General features: G+C 36.7%; 1 non-coding gene across 1 annotated transcript; it reads right to left on the reverse strand.

The window, feature by feature from the left end:
- Positions 1-3,897: 3,897 nt before the first annotated feature.
- Positions 3,898-4,000, reverse strand: LOC112063531 (U6 spliceosomal RNA). The gene has a single exon (XR_002891040.1). It is a non-coding gene; the product is annotated as a U6 spliceosomal RNA (small nuclear RNA).
- Between the last annotated feature and the right edge of the window lie 18,974 nt (positions 4,001-22,974).

Below are 22,974 nucleotides of genomic sequence, written 5' to 3' on the forward strand. Positions count from 1 at the left end.
GTCCATCTCCATGCCTGAAGTGCTGTTTCCCCAGACAACATGTATGGTATGCACAACCAGGTCAGATTCCTAAAGCTGCTGCCATACTAACATCTAAGGATTGGGCCACAAGTGTAATTATTATAGAAGGGGAAGACCTTTCCATACAAGTTCCTATTAAATATCTATCTTTTTGACCTTAGACTCCCTCTGCTCCTGTGGCATCCAGTCATGGAATGGGCACCTAATGATAACACCTTTCTACAGTGGGCCTCCTCTTAGTAAGCCTGGCAAAGGAATCCATCCAACTGTTGAGTATGTGGTCAGTTGCCCCTCTCTAGCGCAACAGGATTGCCATGGAGGGTATCACTACTCCAGGAAGGGGACTGGAAGGCACTAAAGCAATAAATTAAGGAATAATAAGCTAACATAAGGACTCTCAATTCATCTGATATTACCAATACTGATCCAGAAGCCTGGCCTGTGTCATGCATTATTAATAAGGCTAGGTATGGGTATTCTTTTTCTGTCGATCAAGCTACCTAGGCAGCCCATCAAACTACTGACCGGAAGGTCCTAAAAATACCACCATCAAAGTCATGGGTGGCTACACTCATATTTGGGATGGATTCATGTGGCTTACCCTGGGTTATGGACGTTTGTACACTAGTGCACCCCTATGATGGAGACAGAAAAATCACTCTAAGCAGAACCACCCAAGTGTACCAGGGATATGAGCTAGATATCACCAGAACTGTGTAGTCATTCTGTCACATGAAAGAATGGTGACTGGTTTGGCACTGACTGGTTGCACTGGCCAGGTATTTATTGGGTAGACCTGAATGGGATCCAGTAGTTGTGTGGCAAAAATCTTTGGGCTGCTGCACCCTGGGTTTTCCCTGGACATAGGAGACAATCTGCCCCATGGTAACAAAAGTTGCAAACCACCATCTCCTCAAGGTCAGATGGGCATGTTCTGTTTCCTACTGGAATGATCATTTGGCCACCATCTCTGTTCCCTCCGTTGGCCTAAAGGACATTAATAGCACTCATAGAAGGCCTTACTAAATTCACCCAGAAAGTCTTAAATGATAGATGACAAAGTCTGTTCTTACTGAACACTGAAGTGTCTCTAATGAGAAAATCTGTTCTCTGAAATAGGATGGGCTTGGACATTATTACTGCCTATCCAGAAGGCATCTGTGCCATTATCCAAACAGAATGTTGTGTATTCATACCTGATGAGTCCACTAATACATCATCTTTATTAAATCACATGAGAACACAAGTGAATGCCATGAGTGACTTGACCCCCAGCTTAGGGGACCTAATAAATCAGTGGTTCAGATCCTGGGGTGGAAAAAATGATTACTTATTTTGGGAATTATTATCTTAATCTGTTTTTTTCTTGCATGTGCCTGTACTGTTGCTGTGGTATCTGCCTGCAGGACAACCAGATAGCTGCCAAATGAGCCACCTCCATGGTAGTAAAACCTGCTGACTGCTCAGGGCACAGTATGCTGGGGGTAGGGGGGCGGGGCTTGTAAGGCCAACACCTGGTTGATCTTCTAGCCGGACCTGGGCAATTGGAGGCTCCTTACCCACTCCCCTGTCCTTAAAATGTATGTTCTGCACTCGAAGCTTCTTCAAAGACGCAGCCTTGAGAGAGCCTGTGTTATTGAGACCATCTGGACTGTATACAAGACTGAACCCTGTTAAGGCCTCTATATAAGATCTTAAGATTCTGTTGGGCAGGTGCAGAGACCTACTCATCTTGCAGCCACCTGCCTACCAATCTGGAGTGGCCCTCCTCTTTCTCCAGTCTCTCCTTGCCTTTCACATACATGGGCTCGTTGTGAATTTCACCCAGAAAATCCCAGGTTGCAAACCCCACCAGGTCAAAGTTGTACATGTCTCCCTTCACTTCCTCACCCTGACGATGTTGTAAACATAAAGAAGCACCTTGAATAGAATATTGTAAACAACATTGCATCAATGGCCCCTGTAGTCATGGCCTTCATATTGGAAAGCGTCTACATTTTTAGTCTTGCTTCAATAATCTGTTAGCGTCTAACAATCTCCAGGAAAACCGCTGCATCCAAGGACTCTTTTGTTTGTTAATTTGTAACATTTGGGGCTGTCACAGGTGTGAATTGAGAACCCAGTCAGTCAATATCAGAAGCAACAATTGAAAATCTTCCCCAGCAATTGCCAATACACTAACTCCGTTGAAAACGTAGGGTGAAATGCGCAGTTGCAAGGGACCTGCGGGGCTGTGAGACTCTAAGGAGGAGCACAGAGTGCGCACGAGGAGGGCAATGTTGGACAGGCTCCTGCTTCTGCTCTGGCTCCTGGTCCTGTTGTCTGGTTAGAGCCCGACTCGGAGCTACTTTTGACTTCTCTTGTATCATAACCTTCTCTGGGGAATCTGAATTGCCTCAAACAGCAATTCCCCAAATTTCCATTTAGTATTCTCCAGTACAAATGCCTGTTCACCAGGATTTAGAGGTTAAGTCATGCATGTGTTTTCAGAAGTTCAGTCAATATTTTGGTGGCATTCTTTTATTTAAGGAAAGCCTCTGCTGTAAAGGTTAGTTCCAGCATGCTTAGAGTGTTTTGGAAAAGTAAGAGGTGTACCAAGACAGTGTTGACTCCTAGTCAAGACATGAATTGTACTGATTAATAGGGTTGCTTTTCAACCGAGGGGCCATGATGAGTTTCTGGTGGTTTGTAGCAGCTTGTGAGGTGTTGTTTATCAATAACAGTGAGAGGCTGGTTTACACCTGCTTTAAGTGAGACCCCCGAAGGGTTCTTCCACTGGGGCTGGTTACTTCACAAAAATATGCCGAGATTAGGTCCCCTGGTTTTTATATGTTCTGTGCCTACCTTGGTGGTTTCCAATTTGAGAAAGTACATCGACTACAGTCCTGCAGATGGAGGACAATCAGAGCTAGCTCCTGGCTTCTCCTGATCTATGCTGTGAGGTGGCCTTTCTTTGAGATTAATTTCCTTACTTCAATGCCGCTGCTATTTTGTATTCTTTTCTAGCTATATCCTTTAGATTCTTAAGCATTATCATTGCGAGTCCTGTGAGAGTTCTTCAGAGATTGAAACTTGTCTGATTGCCACTGTTAGTGAAGCCTCCAACAAGAAAAACAAAGAACAAAAATAAATAAACCAGAAAAGGCAGAAGAAACTGAAAGAGTGCAATGAAGAGAAAAAGCAACAAAAATAAGGCAAAAAATCTCTAACTCATATCCTCAAGAAGAAAAGGTGTTTGTTTATTCTGTCCAAAACAACAGACTTAGAGGTTATTTGGAAAAAAAAAATTGGGAGAAAGTTTAGGAGATAGAGGAAATCTAAAAAGCAGGAAAAAAGGCAAAGCAATGGAAAATAGTGGAGAAAAGATCCATATGTTTAAATATTTTCTAATAGAAGTTCTAGAATATCAGAGAAGATGGTGTGGGAAAATTGACAAAGAAATAATTCATGAGAGTCCCTAGAACAGAAAAAAAAATTACTCCATATTGAAAAGTTATTAACTGAGTACCAGCCCAATGAATTAAAATGTTCCCAAACAAGTTATACCATTATCATGCAATTTTGTAATACCAGAAATAGGAGAAAAGTTTTCAGAGGGAAAAAAGAAAACACACCAAAACACAGAATTATGTGATTATAGTATTCTAGCAATACAGAGAAAACTCTAAAATATTTCTGAAGAAATTTTTAAAAAGTTATTTACAAAGAATGACTTAAAATTACTAAATTAGAAAATTACAAACATTTCAAAACATGTATATATTTGTAAGTCTTGAGCATAGGTATATGCCTCCAAAAATGTATCAAGATTCTTTTTCATGATGTGAAACAAGGTGTTATGCAGTTGTTTTAGCGTGCGTGTGTGTGTGTGTGTGTGTGTGTGTAAAATGCTTCATGAATTTGCATGTCATCTTTGTGCAGGGGGTATGCTAACCTTCTCTGTATCATTCCAATTTTAATATATGTGCTGCTGAAGCAAATATTCATTTAGGATTTTGATTAATATAAATACTAATAACTAAAATAATCAGAAAAACTATTTTAATTGTTACAAATAGGGATCACATATTACTGCAATAGGAGAGACAATAAATCTTTCTGAATCACTAACTACCCTGTGCTGGACCTAAGGACACTAGAAAGTAAAGTGTTGATGTAGTGACAACTATTTAAGTGTTAGATGTTTAGAAAATATTAAACATTTTAATTTAAAAAAAGGTAAATTGTGGAAATTTACCATTTTGATCACTGCAACACATGATAGTGACTGGATATCATCCCTGATAATTATGGGTTTCTATATAACACTGAAATGTAATCACAAAGAACAGTCATCACAGGAAGCAGAACTTGAAAAAAGGTATTTATCATTATATCACTTGATTCATTCCTATGTTATACAGTCTTGGTACCCGTGTGCCAGAGAATTTAGCCTCTACATTTCCAAAAAATATTTTGAAAGTCACTACGAATATTCTGGGTTTTATTCCTTCTCCAAGAAAGTCATCTCTTTCCTTTTCCTCTTTTTTATATTGCATGATATGCACCTTGGTAGCAGGGAATAGAGAGGAGAAATATGTTTCTTTGCTATTAAAATAGAGACTCTCATAAACAACGTGTTTCTATGGCCATAGTGCCTGTGCATCTGCCAGTATATGTGTGTTAACCTCATCAGCGTTTAATCCTTAACTGTACTATAGGAGATTACTTAGTACAGGATTTCTTTTTTTTTTTTTTTTTGTGGTATGCGGGCCTCCCCCCGTTGTGGCCTCTCCCGTTGCGGAGCACAGGCTCCGGACGCGCAGGCTCAGCGGCCATGGCTCACAGGCCCAGCCGCTCCGTGGCATGTGGGATCCTCCCAGACCGGGGCGCGAACCCTATTCCCCTGCATCGGCAGGCGGACGCGCAACCACTGCGCCACCAGGGAAGCCCCAAGGATTTCTTTTTATAACCTCATAGAAGTGAGTTTTGAAGGAGGAATAATTTTTGTTGTGTTATTTACTGCATGCGGTGCAGCTCAGTAAATAAATTGTACACAGATATAGTTTATTGTATAAAGGAGAACTCTATCCAGAGCAAAGATGACTTTGCTGGCGTGCTCCGCACTAATCCCTCATGCTTTTTGTATTTGTGCCAAAGTACTTTTGGTAATATTAATTGAGAGGGAACCACATGGTATTTTAAATAGAGTCATGGGAATTTGTCCCATTATACAGCTAACTGTACAAAACATCCATCAGTAGTGACCACAACATAGAATATTGCATTGTGGCATCAACCCAAGACATTACATTTACCTAATCATTGACTTCACATTTATCTCAATCTATTTCAAGACAAGAAATGAAATGTTTGCTGCAAAATTACATTTCCAGCAATTTCTGATAAAGGAGGGAGATGAACTTTGGAGCAGTTGTTTTCTAAATGGATTTTTAAGACTTGTTATATTGGGTCTTGAGTTCATTGATTTGTATTGGAGCAAAAGGCACAGGTTGAAAGGGGACAACTCTCCAGTAGAAGAGAGAGTTGGAAGGAGATTGTTTGTTCCCTGAATCAGAGGCCTCAAGCCAAATTTAAAAACCTGCTCACAGAGCAAACTTCTTTTGATTCCTTAAAATAAAATTTCAAAACCCTATAAGCACAGTGACATCTTATATCTTTTGGGACATTTTAAAGAGAAAAATACATTACTTCAGTAGATAGCTCAAAGAATTGGAAATGGGATATAGGACCTTTTACCCCTGGGTTACCATATGATGAATGCCACCCAGGTTTAAAATGATCATAATTCTTTCCATTGTGTTGCACTGTGGTCATTTAAGGATTAGTCATAAGGTTTCATCACGATAGAAACCCTTGGATTCCTGGATAGGAGGCTATCATAGATCATTTATTTTGATTTCCGAACCTGAAAAAAAACTATGCTAGTTGTTTGTGAGAATATATTGACATCGTAAAGCAGAATAAAAGGCAAAGCTTTCCCCAGCTTAGCATTTAAATTTTATTAATGAAGCACACAAACATAAAGCCTTTAATTGTTTTATCCCCAGCTAAAATAACTACAGATTCTCTTTCCATTCACTAAATCAAATCCATTTTTTAATTCCATTAAACTATTTGCTTCAGTATTATCCTGTGGAAATAAATGCATTAATAAAAACAAAGTTTCATTCTTGTCTCTTAATACCATTAACTGTTTTTCTCATCCTTTTAGCAGATAAAATGTAAATAAGAAGGCAAATAATAATATACAGATAGCATTTTCTCTTCCCTTTTCATAATTTTGGTAGTTATATTTCTCCACCATTAAGGATGATGAGTTTGCTGTTTGTTGGTTTTGGTTCAGTGTTTCCCTTTGGAATTCAATTTTAAAACATTTATCAACATAAAGCATCCATACAAATGGGTTGCATGGAAATTCCAAGCTATTTTGAAGAGAACCTGAGAGGTTCTTGTGCACTCAATAACCAGTCTTATCTCTATCTTGCTTTCAAGCTATTGAATTCAGGGAATGGTTGTGTCCCAGGAATCTCTCATCAAGGGATCTTGGTTTTAAGAGCATCTGATGGGACTAATCAGTGATCCTGTGGACACCTTCTATTCAAAGAATCAGGTCATGCACTACTCTGGCACAGAGAGTTGCTTATTTTTCTAGAGAAAGAATGTTAGAAAAGAAGTGGTAAAAAAAGAAAAAGAAAAACAGAAACACACAAACAAAAACCTTGCAATGTTCTCTTTTTTAATAAATCCAGAGTTATTCATTTGATTTTGAATTCAAGATGCCATGGTTCAAAAAGTGTTTATTTTTAATTTTTTTCCATTTCTCTCTCCAAATTATAGAGAAAATAACTGGCTTTAAAATGGAAAATAAATTGTTATTGGCCATTTCAGACTTGTAAATAATCTACTCAAAGACTTACAAATGGATGGAATGCAAATTCCAAGCTATTTCAAAGAGAACCTGAGAGGTGTTATTTTAATGATTTATAAAGGAAACTGGTGTGATGATATATTCAAAATGCATCTGAGCCTCTCATTTCTTCAGTCTCCAATATTCAGACGTTCTTTCCCTCCTTATCTTTCTTATTCTCTTTCTTCCCTCTCTCCCTCTCTCTCATTCTCTCTTTAATGCTCTGAAAGGAAATCAGCATGTTTCTGACTTTTCCATTATTGCTTCAGTTTTGGGAGGAGACTAGATGATGGATATCCTACTGATTGTAAAAATAGAGTTTAAATATGTAGAGTTACAAGCAGGTTGATATCAATAAATTATATTCCTGAAGAGCCTAAGCACATAGCAAACTAGAGTGCTGAACAAATTTTAGGTGATGGTGTTGAATTTCATATTTAATGGTAGAGTCATGAGTTTGAAGCTGGTAAAATTTATAAAGATCATACTCTAATTGAATATGATGATTTCAATTTGTAATTCATCATTTCACATCAAATCTGCATCCCGGAAGACAGTCTACATCTATGAAAAAACATTATTAATGAGTAAATATGAGATTAGATGATCAGAGACTACATTGTACCACATGAAGCTATCATAAGTGATAACTAATCATATACTATATGCACTATACTTTCTTCTTCTTCAGTTTTGACTGAGATTATGTAGGTTGTGTAAAGATATTAATGTCATCTACAAATAAATGTATGGAAATACTTCTTTTTAGCATGTTCCATATGTGGAGTTACTTTTGCGGTGGTTTTTGTTTTGATATTTTGTTTTCACTTAAATGAGTGTAGCTCTTACCTATTGGCACTCCACCTTAAATTATCCATGATATTGACTCAAGTCCACATTTTACATTGTGTAAAACAAATCAATGACAATCTACACCCCCCCCCCAACCTCTGCCTCAAGATTAGGGTAATTCCCTTTGTGGCTTACATCATCATAATCCTCTCTGGCTCAGAGCTTCTTCTTCAACACATTAATTTCATGGATCAACTCAGTATCCTATCCACGCTTCCCATTCCACACACACTTGGATGTAAACTGTCCACTCGTGAAACTACACACACAGTCTCATGAGGTATTTGTGTGTGCTGTATAGTTTACTGATCAATTTAAGAAATGGTAACAACCTCCCCCACATTGTCTATTTCTGACTAAATAATAGCATTTGTTCTAAAAGTAGGTTTTTTTCCTCCCCAAGTTTTCACTGGTAATTATTCATTTGCCATGCTGCTCAAATAATGTCTGTCCTCATGACACCTTTTTGATTGTTTTCCCTTCCTTTACTCTTCTCCCTTTTCACGGTGGAGAAATCATTAGAGAAGCAAACAAAAGATTCTATTTATTTCTCATGCAAAGGAATTTAGTACTCCCTCATTTTCCCCTTTCCATCTAGACTGTGACAATGACCCTTTTCTCCATCAAAGATGTTTGTAAGCAAGGACAGTTAACCCTCAGGACAATTTCTTATTCTGTTTTTTCAATACTGTATTTATATAGATACAATGTGAGACAATGGAATCTGTTACCCATATACAATCCAGTTTGTCAAGATCATATCTTCTTCCAAGAATATAAGAACCTGGTAATCACACTCAGCAATTTGTCACTGATTGGTCTCTCACCAAATAACATGTAGTTAATTATTATCCTGAAATCAATTTTCTTCCAACCCCAAGTATATGGGAACACCACCAATGGAATTTTTGCTAAATTCACACATTAGGATGCTGATGACTTCAGTGGTACATTTTTAAAAAATTTAACTCCTATTATGTGCCTACCAAAATATGAGACACTGAGATTATAGCAGTGTAGACAAAATCACAGAACATCTCTCATAGAGCTCACTAACAGAAAAGTTAGATCTTTCTCAAAGCTGTATCCTTCTGGTGATTTAGCTTCCAGTGTCCTAAAAATTGATGATTTCAGGGCCAGGGGCCTTCAATTTGAAATCTTGATATAGCTTTTGAATATTTCCCAGCACCAGCTGAATATAAATAAATAATAATACTGCTAAATACACCACTGTTATCAGTACATTACCTGTATGATGAGATCCCCAAAAGATCCCCAGAAAAATATATTGAAGTATATCTAAGTTTATTACACTTTCTGCAGTAAGACAGAACATTTTGAAATAGTTTTATTAGTGTCTCAGAAGAGGGAATTCAGGAGAGGGTATGTATAGGATTTTTAAAGCCTGGGCTAGGTGATTACATGATGACTCTTCTATATTGAGAAACTGGTTGGTGTTGATAGAGTTTGTGAGATAATTGCTTTGGATTGGAGAGCAAGTGTCTTTGAGCAAGACTTGAAAAGACACTTTTTATAAGTAAGTTATTTTAGTTGCTTCAGAGTTTTCCAGGAGTATATATTTCATGGAGCAGGTAACTAAGTTATTTTTGTTTATTTTCAATATTATTTAGCCTAGGAAAAGTAGTGTATGCCCAATATCAGCCTTGTATAATACAGGACTCAAATTATGTTGTTTCAGGTTTTGGCTCACTTAGGAAAATAACATATTAGAAAGATCTTAGAACATTTTTAGACATTTTTAGTGAGGCATATTCGTGAAACTTTTAATTATGATAGATTTTGCCTTTGAGACTTTATTTTGCTATATACTTTAGTGATATAGGACCTAAAGTCAACACCATTTACTTCAACTGGGAAAAAATATATATATATATACACACATACATATATAATATTGCATAATATATAATATATAAATATTTATGTATAACATTTATATATTAAACATATATGATTTTTATTTCTTTGGGGGAGGGGATCTTTCCACACTATTGTACCAAAGATCCTGCAGCCCTCCTACTATCAAATTCTTTTCTTTATAATTAATCCTGCATGTTTCATCTATGGCAAGTCATTTCGGAAAAATAAACTCAACATTATTGAATACATTTTTACCTATGTTTTTCCCTCTTCATGAAGTGCCCTTCTTTCTCTGTGTGCCTAGTTAACATTTTGTTATCCTTCAAGACTCATTACAAGCATTTTATTCTTAAGGAAATTTTTTCTAATGACTTAAGGCAGAATGAATTTTCCCTAATCAAATAATGCATTATAAATAGTTTTGGAAAATTCATAGTTTCCTAAGGAAAAAAAATACCTTAACTAAATGATTAATAAACATGAGATACATTTGTTGGTAATACAAATAATGGCAAAATAAAGGTTTTTAAAAATTCATTTATCACAGATAAAGCAAAGAAGGGACAAGATGGTCTCATAGAAACCAAAGGTAGAAAGCTGCACTGGGATAAATGAAACTAAAAGAAAACCTGTTTCAAAGTGTCAAAAAATGCAGGATAGGAAAGTACAATGACTTTTCTATCCTGAATTGAACATAAAGTTTAGAAGTTTGAGGTAATAACAAGTTTGTCAAAGTAGCTTAAATGTAAGGGTGGAGATAAAAATGGGATTTAAGGCAGCCGAGGTGTAATTGAGAAGAGAGGAACAATTATAGACCACACTCAAAAGGTTGGGTGTGATAGTGGAGAGAAATTATGTAGAAGCACCCATAGTTAGGGCTGGGAGCTCTTTTGCTTTGCAGGATGGGAAAACAACAGATGGAATATTTATAACTTGGGAGGGAAAGAAAGAAGGCAAAATAGTTGTATCAAAATCCAAGAAGATGTAAAATGAGGTAGTAATGAGGTAAAACATGAGTAGTAGTAGTATTCTTGAACTGGAAAAGTGGCATAGGTTACAGAGATGGGGAGAAAGAGGGAAAGAATGGCTGCAGATGTAAATAAGTGCCTGAATCAAGATTAATATATATGTGAAAATGGACGTAAGGCAATCAGAGAAAGAAGTGTATGCTGGCTAAGTAGGAGACTTAAGGTAAGGAGGTCTAGAATAGCAATTGCAATAATAAAAGTTGGTCATCAAGGATAATTAAAAAAATTGGTAAATTGCTTTGAGAGGTCAGCTAAGTTTGGAAACTGAGAATTTATAATGGCAACAAAGTACAAATTTCTATAATTTTTATCAGAAGCTCTTAGAATATGAATTGATTTCAGTTAGAGAAAACCATATTTTAGGATGGAGATCTTTTTGAGGATATTTTTGCATGTGAGACAGAAAATCAAGGGAGAAGAGAGTTAGGATGTTAGCGAAATATACTCAGCCAAAGGGGCTAAATTTGGGTATGTGAGTCAGCTCTCCCGGTGGCAACAAACAACCCCAAAATCTTAGTGGATAGTGGCAACAAGCTTTTAAGATTTGCTGACAGATCTGCGGGTCAGGCTTGGTTAGGCTCTGTTCTACTTTTTGTCTTCTTAAAAGAATCTTCTCTAACATGGCACTTGTCATGGCCAGTGACATCTCATTGGCCAAAGCAAGCCATTTCACATGGTCAGGCCTGACCATGGGATAGGTTAATACACACATCCTATAGGGAGGCCTGGAAAATGTAAGATATATAAAACTGTCCAGGGAAGGGAGTGGATAATTGGGAAGAATAATAAAATATATCACATTGAACAGGAGGGATGTGAGGCTTAGTGGTAATTTATGGGTTAAAATAAAATGAAGTGGAAGGGGACTGAAGATTAAAACAGTAATGAGTTTAAAGAGAAGAAAGGACTGAGGCAGCTCAGAGATTTATATTGGATGGTAGCTAAAGTTTCTGACGTAGACAACATTCTAGACCTTTCCACTGATGCTAAGTGGTCTACCTCAGAAACATTAGCTACCATCCAATGAAAGGTCTAGATTGAGGTCTTGATAAAACGTTGATGAGGTAGTAAAATGGTGGTGGATTTTATTAGGGGTAATTGTGTGAGTAGAATTTAGTTTTGTCACCATACGAATGTTTAAAAGATCTAATTTAATAACAAGAGCAGTCGGGGAAAATAAATCAGTGAAATTCCTGAACCTCCAGGAAAATGGAGGAGTAGCCTGGAGGAGTAAATAAACATCTATATGTAGAACGGGTGTTGAAGACTTCCAGTTTTCATTTTCTGCAAGTAAGGAGCTTGAAAGTCTCCACTCTGTCCTAACAATAAATAAAAAGCTAAACAGATTGAAAAATTAACAACTTTTATTGGATCCTTAAGAGAGGGGAGGACACAGGGCAAACTGGCCTGAGAATGGAAAGACAGACCTGCAAATACAGCAGGTCTCACCTTACCAGAGAGCAGAGACTCATGAGCAGAAACTGCTGTGGGAACCAGCACCAGGAACCAGTACCTGGGTGAGAACACCAGAACTGTAATTGATGAATTGCTGGAAGCTAGATGTGGACAAATCTGAGAGTTAAAAAATTCATGAGCTAGTGGCATAGTCTTTATTTAAACAATAGTATAGCTATATTTCTCCTTTCTTGAATTGTCTGTATCTCATTATATTTAAGGATGGCAAAATATTTAAGAATTTTATACAGTAAGCTCAATAAATACTTGCTATCAAACAATAAAAAAACAAAATCATGAGGACCCACTGATCAGCGTCCCCCACAGTCTTGTGAGGTTTACCACTAGGAGCTCAACGAGATTCCCACAATAAATATCAGAGAAAAATCCCCTCAAACCACCTGCTGGAGGAGGTGAAAAGGAACCATTTTGAAATAAGCCAGAGCACTGGGCTCTTCTCAAAAAGGCTTGACTTCAGGGGAAACTTGTTAACCAGAGCCTAAATGGCTGGGATATGATCTGAGACTGACTTACCTGGGGAAGGAAAGTACCCAATTCCAGGCCATTCTAGCCATCCTCTCTCACCTAAGGGGAGAGAAAAAAAAAAAATTAAACACTTGTAAAGTTCAAAGTCCAGAGGCATAGGCTCACTAAGAGCATGAGACCTAATCATAGGACTATAGGACCCTTCCTCTCCCCACACACATCACCACCACATTACTAAAGAGCTATTTATAACAGTTCCTTTTACCCAGTACATCGTGTCTGGCTATCAAGTAAAACTTTACAAAACATATGGAAAGGCAAAAAAATACAATGTGAAGAGACAGAGCAAGCATCAGAACCAGATGTAGCAGGGGTGTTGGAATTATTAGACTAGGAATTTAAAACAACTCTGATTAATATGATAAGGGCTCTAATGGATAAAGTAGCATGCAAGAACAGATGAGTAGTATAAACAGAAAGATGGGAAATCCTAAAAAAGAACAAAAAAAAATGCTAGAAGAAATCCTAGTATTGTAGGATAAGTAAGGGTCAAAAAAGAAGGATAATAATTTGGGAAATTGTTACACACATATGTGTATATATATATATATATATATATGTTCACATATATATATATCATATGGATAGAAAACAACTCAAATGTTAAAGTAAGAGGTAGCAAAACCTATTAATTCAGTTTGTTATTTATATTAAATTTGGGTCAAGTCTAGATTTATTTCCCCTTTACTTTCTGGTTGGCCTAAAATATATGTAAATGGACATGCTGGAAGGAAGTAGTCATAAAAGTGAGTCTGAGAGAGGACATGTGCTATTTCAAATGGGATGCACAAGGATAACACAAGGGAGTTTAATACAAATGATCACTATAGAGCCAGTCTAAGCCAAGTCTCTCCACTGGAAGAAAACCTGCCTCAGAGAGATATTATTGTTTGAAGTTATTCATAGCAACTTTGAATGTACTCAGGAAATCAAGGCAAGTTTTAGAGTTTTTCTCAATATTTTTACTAACATTCTAAGGTTATTTTATATCAAAACGAGTTTCAGCTCTCAGTGTTCTTTTATAAGTTAAGCAAACACTGTATTGTGTATCTTGGAAAACTTCAAAAGTCCTTGTCCAAGCTTACGGCTGTTTAGGCAGACTGTGAGCTTTTAACATCACAAATTATGTAACTTATTTTGTTTTAGAAAAAAGATCTTAATAATATTACAATTCGTGGGTACTGACTTGGTTCCATTAAGTTTTTACAAAACTTCTTCAAATACTTACTAGTCACATACTCATTAAAAAATCAGTTCCAAACAAGCGTCCAAACATAAAAGACACAATAGATATCTGTTGCTGCTTAACAAATCACACCAAAACTTAATGGCTTAAAAAACTTTTTATTATAGTTTCTTTGGCTCAGGCATCCAGGCATGGCTTACGTGAGTTCTTTGCTGTAGTCTCTCACAAAGTTGCAACCAAGGCCAAAGTCTATGGTTTTATCTGATGACTCAACTAGAAAAGGGTCTAATTTCAAGCTCCCTCAGTAGTTCTTGGCAGCATTCAGTTCCTAAGGGTTGTTGGACTGAGGACCTCAGTTCCTCAGTGGCTCTTGGTCAAAGGCCCTTGTAGTTCATTGCCATGTGGGCATTTCCTGCATGGTAGTTTGCTTCATCAACCCTGTAAACCAAGAAGGTAATGGAGAAAGTCTGCTAGCAATACAGAAGTAACAATCTTTTATAATACAATCACAGAAATGACATCCTTCTCCTTTGTCATAGTCTATCAGTGAAAAACAAGTCATATGTTTCACCAACACTCAGCACATGAGTGTTGGTAAGGACATAAGTACTGGGAGGTAGAAATCATTAGGGACCATTTCAGATGTCTGCTTATCACATACCTTTCCTTAATTTTATTTATTTTTTACTTTCTATTTTTAATTTTTACCAGTTTATTGAGATATAATTGACATATAACATTGTGCAAGTTCAAAGTATACTATGTTATGACTTGATATGTGTGTGTATTGTGAAACGTTTACTACAATAAAGTTGTAGTAAAGTTGTAGTAGTTGCCTCATATAGTTACAATATTTTTTCTTGTGGTGAGAACATTTTAAGATCTACTCTCTTAGCAACTTTCAAATGTGCAATACAGTATTATTAACTAACTCATCATGCTGTACATCATATCCACATAACTTATTCATCTAATAACTGGAAGTTTGTACCCTTTGACCACTTTCACCTATTTATCACCCAACCCCCCCAATCCTCACACACACACTGCTGGCATTTACCAGTCTGCTCTCAGTTTCTATAAATTTAGGATTTTTTTTAAAGATTCCACATATAAATGAAATCATACAGTATTTGTCTTTCTCTGACTTATTTCACTTAGTGTATTTCACTTATTTCACAAGGCAATCCATGTTATGGAAAATGGCAAGACTTTCTTCTTTTTGTGGTTGAATAATATTCCATTGTATATATACCACATTTTCTTTGTCCATTCATCTGTCTGACACTTTGGTTGTTTCCATGTCTTGGCTATTGTGAATAATGCTGCAATGAACACGGGAGGATAGATATCTTTTTGAAATAATGGTTTTGTTTCCTTTGGATGTATACCCGAAAGTGGAATTGCTAGCTCATATGATAGTTCTATATTTAATTTTTTGAGGAATCTCCATACTGTTTTCCATAATGGCTGCACCAATTTACATTCACACCAACAATGAACAAGGGTTTCTTTTTCTCTACATCCTCACTAGCACTGGTTATCTCTTGACTTTTTGGTAATAGCTATTGTGACATGTGTAGGGTGATATCTCATTGTGGTTTTGATTTGCATTTCCCTGATGATTAATGATGTGTACCTGTTTGTGTACCTGTTGGCCATCTGTACATCTTTGGAAAAAAGTCTATTCAGATCTTTCACCCATTTTTTAATTGGATTGTTTTTGTTTATTTGTTTTATTTTGGTATTGAGCGGTATGAGTTTCTTATGTATTTTGGAGATTAACACCTTATCAGCCATGTGATTTGCAATATTTTTTCCCATTTCATAGGTTACGTTTTTACTTTATTGCTCATTTATTTTGCTGTGTAAAAGTTTTTTTAGTTTGATGTAGCCCTACTTGTTTATTTTTGTTCTTGTTGTTTGTTCTTCTGGTACCATACCCATAAAATCATTGCCAAGACCAATGTCAAAGAGGTTGTCCCCTCTGTTTTCTTCGGAGAGTTATGTGGTTTCAGTTCTTACATTTCAGTCTTTAATCTATTTCATATTTATTTTTGTGAATGGTCTAAGATAGGAGTCTAGTTTCATTCTCTTGTGAAACTAGAGAATTCTAGTTTCTCTAGTTTCTCTAGCTTCTCCCTCCCCCGCCATGTCCTTAGGTCCATTTTCTATGTCTACGTCTTTATTCGCCACTAGGTTCATCAGTACCATTTTTTTTTTTTTACATTCCATATATATGCATTAGCATATGGTATTTGTTTTTCTGTTTCTGACTTACTTGACTCTATAGGACAGACTCTAATTCTAGAGTCTAGTTTCTCTAGAATTACATTCTCCATTTTTCCCAATACCATTTATTGAAAAGACTATCCTTTTCCCACTGGGTATTCTTGACACCCTTGCTGAAAATCAGTTGACTGTACATGCATGGGTTTATTTCTGGGCTCTATATTTCTTTCATTGATTAATATGTATGTTTTTATGCCAGTACTAAACTGTTTTGAATGCTGTAGCTTGTAATATATTTTGAAATCAGGAAGTGTGATGCCTATAGGCTTAGTGTAATGCATATATGTTTATCGCCATGATTTTTGTTCAACATACAATGTTATTTAACATTGGCTATGAATAGATCCAATTTATTAGTATATTTAAAGCAGTCTGTCTTTGGGTTATATATCCTGTATTCCAGAAAAGAACATGTTTCAATAATGATCACTTAGTGTTGAATTGCTTCTTGAACAACTTGGCCTATCACACCTAGGCAATAACTGTGAACAGTTTTTCAAAGTTCAGTTTTATTTTATATTTTTGAAGAATAGTTGATGTACAATGTTCTTCTAGTTTCTGGTGTACAGCAAAGTGATTCAGTTTTATACATATATATATATCTATCTATACACACACACACACACATATATACACATATATATGTATTCTTTTTCATATTCTTTATTACAGGGTATCGAATGTAGTTCCCTGTGCTATACAAAAGGACCTTGTTTCTTACCATTCTATATGTAATAGTTTGTATCTGCTAGCCCAAAACTCCCAATCCAACTCTCCCCCCACACAGTTTTGGCAACCACGAGTCTGTTCTCTATGTCTGTGGGTCTGTTTCTGTTTCATAGATTTTTCATTTTGGCCTATTTTAGATTCCACATATAAGTGATATCATACAGTGTTTGTCTTTTTCTTTCTGATTTATTTCGCTTAGCATGGTAATCTCTAGGTCCAACCATGTAGCTGCAAATGGCATTATTTCATTCTTTTTATGGCTGAGCAATATTCCATTGTATATATATATACCACCTCTTCTTAATCCATTCATCTGTTGATAGATATTTAGGTTGTTTCCATGTCTTGGCTATTGTAAATAGTGCTGCAATGAACATTGGGGTGCATGTGTCTTTCAAATTATAGTTTTATCTGGATATTTGCCCAGGAGTGGGATTGCTGGATCATATGGCAACTCTATTTTTAGGTGTTTTTTTGTTGTTGTTGTTGTTTTCCTTTATGCAGGCCTCTCACTGTTGTGGCCTCTCCCGTTGTGGAGTATAGGCTCCGGACGCGCAGGCTTCGCGGCCATGGCTCATGGGCCTAGCCGCTCTGCAGCATGTGCGATCTTCCCGGACCGGGGCATGAACCCATGTCCCCTGCATTGGCAGGTGGACTCCCAACCACTGCGCCACCAGGGAAGCCCTATTTTTAGTATTTTTTTGAGGAACCTCCATACTGTTCTCTATAGTGGCTGCACAAACTTACATTTCTGCCAACAGTATATGAGGTTTCCATTTTCTCCACACCCTCTCCATCATTGGTTATTTGCAGACTTTTTAATGATGGCCCTTCTGACTGGTGTGAGGTGGTACCTCATTGTAGTTTTGATTTGCATTTCTCTAATAATTAGCGATGTTGACCATCTTTTCATATGCCTGTTGACCTGTTGGCCATTGGTATATCTTCTTCGGAGAAATATCTATTTAGGTCTTCGGTCTATTTGTCAATTGGGTTGGTTTTTTTTTGTTATTGAGCTGTGTGAGCTATTTGTATATTTTGGAAATTAAGCCCTGGTTGGTTGCATTGTTTGCAGATATTGTCTCCCAGTTTGTAGGTTGTCTTTTCATTTTGTTTATGGTTTCCTTTGCTGTGCAAAAGCTTATAAGTTTGATTAAGTCCCATGTGTTTATTTTTCCTTTTATTTATATTGCCTTAGGAGACTGACCTAAGAAAACATTGGTACAATTTATGTTAGAGAATGTTTTGCCTACATTCTCTTCAAGGAGTTTTATGGTGTTCTGTCTTATATTTAAGTCTTTAAGCCATTTTGAGTTTTATTTTTGTGTATGGTGTGTGAGTGTGTTTTAACTTCACTGATTTACATGAGGCATCCAACTTTCCCAACACCAGTTGCTGAAGAGACTGTCTTTTCCCCATTGTATATTCTTGCCTCTTTTGTCAAAGATTAATTGATCACAGGTGTGTGAGTTTATTTCTAGGCTTTCTATTCTGTTGAAAGTTCAATTTTAAAATGTGACATGATTTGACAACAGGTTACACAAAAATACACAAACAAGCAACTATCATCCAATAATTTGATCTCTGTTAATTTTTTCTGAATAGTCTATTAAACGCTGACATTCCAACTGTAATGGGCTCCCCTCTTTTTACAGATACTCCTGAAAATTTCACTGATGTAACTTCTAAAACAATTTCTACTATAACTATTACAAACCATAACAAAAACAAGCATTTACTAGGATCTTACCAAGAACCAGGAACTTTATATACATTATTCTGCTTAATTCATTATGCTAATCTACAATACAACAAATTGTGTAATGTGAGGATATTAATTGAGAAAAATTAGCTATGGGTCAAGATTGGAACAGATGACTTTGAGAAAACTTTTGTATACTGGAAAAGTCTCTTTTCTAATTCAAAATCCTTTAGATATGGCATTAAAGGTAAATGCAGAAAATAATTACAATGAAGTACCTTTGTAAAGCACCATACGTATGAATATCTCAAAGCACTTTTTGTTGCATTACCTGATTAATCTTTGTGGTATCCTACTGAGTGAGGGTGGCAGGAATTTTATTTCTCTTTTATGGATTAAAAAAAAAGTGAAACAAGAACTTTAACTTCCACATGCTTTCTCCATAGCATATCTATGACTGCTTGAACTAAAAAGTGGTAGGCAAGCTTAGATCTCCTATTCAACATACTTCATTAACTTATTAAATCATACTTTCAGCTAATAGTTTTGAGTGCAAATGTATATTATATGATTATTAAAATGAAGGATCTGAAAGAAACCTACAATCCAACAGAGAAAGGTCTTAAATATTTGGCTAAGTGGGCTTAAATTGGGGCTGACATAATAAAAGCTGCAACCTAGAATTTTATTTTATTTTATTTTTTTATAGATCTCTACTGGAGTATAATTGCTTCACAATACTCTGTTAGTTTCTGTTGTACAACAAAGTGAATCAGCCATATGCATACATATATCCCCATATCCCCTCCCTCTTGAGCTTCCCTCCCACCCTCCTTATCCCACCCCTCTAGGTCATCACAAAGCACAGAGCTGATCTCCCTGTGCTATGCTGCTGCTTCCCACTAGCTAACTATTTTACATTTGGTAGTGTATATATGTCGCAGCTACTCTCACTTCACCCCAGCTTCCCCCTCCCCTGCCATGTCCTTAGGTCCATTTTCTATGTCTACGTCTTTATTTTTGCCCTGCCACTAGGTTCATCAGTACCATTTTTTTTTTAGATTCCATATATATGCGTTAGCGTATGGTATTTGTTTTTCTGTTTCTGACTTACTTCACTCTATAGAACAGACTCTAAGTCCCTCCACCTCACTACAAATAACTCAATTTCGTTTCTTTTTATGGCTGAGTAATATTCCATTGTATATATGTGCCACATCTTCTTTATCCTTTCATCTGTCTATTGACATTTAGGTTGCTTCCATGTCCTGAGCTTTTGTAAATAGTGCTGCAGTGAACATGTGGTACATGTCTCTTTTTGAATTATGGTTTTCTCAGGGTATATGCCCAGTAGTGGGATTGCTGGGTCATATGGTAGTTCTATTTTTAGTTTTTTTAGGAACATTTATACTGTTCTCCATAATGGTTGTATCAATTTACATTCCCACCAACAGTGCAAGAGGGTTCTCTTTTCACCACACCCTTTCCAGCATTTATTGTTTCTAGATTTTTTGATAATGGCCATTCTGACTGGCATGAGGTGATACCTCACTGTAGTTTTAATTTGCATTTCTCTAATAATTAGTGATGTTGAGCATCTTTTCATGTGCCTCTTGGCCATCTGTATGTCTTCTTTGGTGAAATGTTATTTAGGTCTTCTTCCCATTTATTAATTGGGTTGTTTGCATTTTTGATATTGAGCTCCTTGAGCTGTTTGTATATTTTGGAGATTAATTCTTTGTTATTTCATTTGCAAATATTTTTTTCCCATTCTGAGGATTGTCTTTTCATCTTGTTTATGGTTTCCTTTGCTGTACAAAAGCTTTTAAGTTTAATTAGGTCCCATTTCTTTATTTTTGTTTTTATTTTCATTACTCTAGGAGGTGAGTCAAAAAAGATCTTGCTATGGTTTATGTCAAACAATGTTTTTCCTACATTTTCCTCTAAGCATTTTATAGTGTCTGGTCTTACATTTAGGTCTTTAATCCATTTGGAGTTTATTTTTGTGTATGGTGTTAGGTAGTGTTCTAATTTCATTCTTTTACATGTAGCTTTCCAGTTTTCCCAACACCACTTATTGAAAAGGCTGTCTTTCTCAATTGTATGTTCTTGCCTCTTTTGTCGTAAATTAGGTGAGCGTATGTGTGTGGGTCTATCTTCGGGATTTCTATCCTTTACCATTGATCTATATTTCTGTCTGTGTACCAGTACCATACTGTCTTGATTACTATACCTTTGTAGTATAGTTTGAAGTCAGGGAGGCTGATTCCTCCAGCTCCGTTTTACTTTCTCAAGATCGCGTTGGCTATTTGGGGTCTTTTCTGTTTCCATACAAGCTGTAAAATGTTTTGTTCTAGTTCTGTGAAGAATGCCATTGGTAGTTTGATAGGGCTTGCATTGAATCTGTAGATTGCTTTGGGTAGTATAGTCATTTTCACATTATTGATTCTTCCAATCCAAGAACATGGTATATTTCTCCATCTGTTTATCTTTGATTTTTTTCATCAGTGTTTTATAGTTTTCTGAGTACAAGTCTTTTGCCTCTTTAGGTAGGTTTATTCCTAGGTATTTTATTCCTTTTTTTTTTTTTTTTTTTGAGATGGTAAATGGGATTGTTTCCTTAATTTCTCTTTCTGATTTTTCATTGTTAGTGTATAGGAATGCCAGAGACTTCTGTGTGTTAATTTTGTATCCTGCAACCTTACCAAATTCATTGATTAGTTCTAGTAGTTTTCTGGTGACATCTTTAGGGTTTTCTATGTATAGTATCATGTCATCTGCAAATAGTGACAGTCTTACTTCTTCTTTTCCAATTTGTTTTCCGTTTATTTCTTTTTCTTCTCCGATTGCCATGGCTAGGACTTCCAAAACTATGTTGGATAAGAATGGCGAGAGTGGACATCCTTGTCTTGTTCCTAATCTTAGTGGAAATGCTCTCAGTTTTTCACAATTGAGTATGATGTTTGCTGTGGGTTTGTCATATATAGCCTTTATTATGTTGAGGTAAGTTCCCTCTATGCTCACTTTCTTTTTTTAAAATTAATTAATGTATTTTAGGCTGTGTCGGGTCTTCCCCGCTGCGCACATGCTCTCTCTAGTTGCAGTGAGCGGGGGCTACTCTTTGTTGTGGTGCATGGGCCTCTCACTGTGCTGGCCTCTCCTGTTGTGGAGCATGGGCTCTAGGCATGTGGGCTTCCATAGTTGAGTCTCACGGGCTCTAGAGTGCAGGCCCAGCAGTTGTGGAGCACGGGCTCCATTGCTCCACAGCATGTGGGAACCTCCTGGACCAGTGCTTGAACCCCTGTCCCCTGCATTGGCAGGTGGACTCCCAACCACTGTGCCACCAGAGAAGCCCTATGCCCACTTTCTGGAGAGTTTTTATCATAAATGGGTGTTGAATTTTGTCAAAAGCTTTTTCTGCATCTACTGAGTTGATCATATGTTTTTGTTTGTTTGGTTGGTTGGTTTTTTTTTTTTTTTTGCGGTACGTGGGCCTCTCACTGTTGTGGCCTCTCCCATTGTGGAGTGCAGGCTCTGGACGTGCAGGCTCAGCAGCCATGGCCCATGGGCCTAGCCGCTCCACGGCATGTGGGATTCTCCCGGACTGGGGCATGAACCCGTGTTGCCTGCATCTGCAGGTGGACTCTCAACCACTGCACCACCAGGGAAGCCTGATCATATGGTTTTTATTCTTCAATTTGTTAATATGGTATATCACATTGATTGATTTAAATATATTGAAGAATCCTTGCATCTCTGGGATAAATCCCACTTGATCATCATGTACGATCCTTTTAATATGTTGTTGGATTTTGTTTGCTAGTATTTTGTTCAGGATTTTTGTATCTATGTTCATCAGTGATATTCGTCTATAATTTTCTTTCTTTGTGACGTCTCTGTCTGGTTTTGGTATCAGGGTGATGGTGGATTCGTAGAATGAATCTGGGAGTGTTCCTCCCTCTACAAATTTTTGGAAGAGTTTGAGAAGGATGGGTGTTAGCTATGTTTGGTAGAATTCACCTGTGAAGCCATCTGGTCCTGGACATCATATGGTTTTTATTCTTCAATTTGTTAATATGGTATATCACATTGATTGATTTAAATATATTGAAGAATCCTTGCATCTCTGGGATAAATCCCACTTGATCATCATGTACGATCCTTTTAATATGTTGTTGGATTTTGTTTGCTAGTATTTTGTTCAGGATTTTTGTATCTATGTTCATCAGTGATATTCGTCTATAATTTTCTTTCTTTGTGACGTCTCTGTCTGGTTTTGGTATCAGGGTGATGGTGGATTCGTAGAATGAATCTGGGAGTGTTCCTCCCTCTACAAATTTTTGGAAGAGTTTGAGAAGGATGGGTGTTAGCT

Source organism: Physeter macrocephalus, chromosome 11 (genome assembly GCF_002837175.3).
Source record: "Physeter macrocephalus isolate SW-GA chromosome 11, ASM283717v5, whole genome shotgun sequence".
NCBI classification, from domain to species: Eukaryota; Metazoa; Chordata; class Mammalia; order Artiodactyla; family Physeteridae; genus Physeter; species Physeter macrocephalus.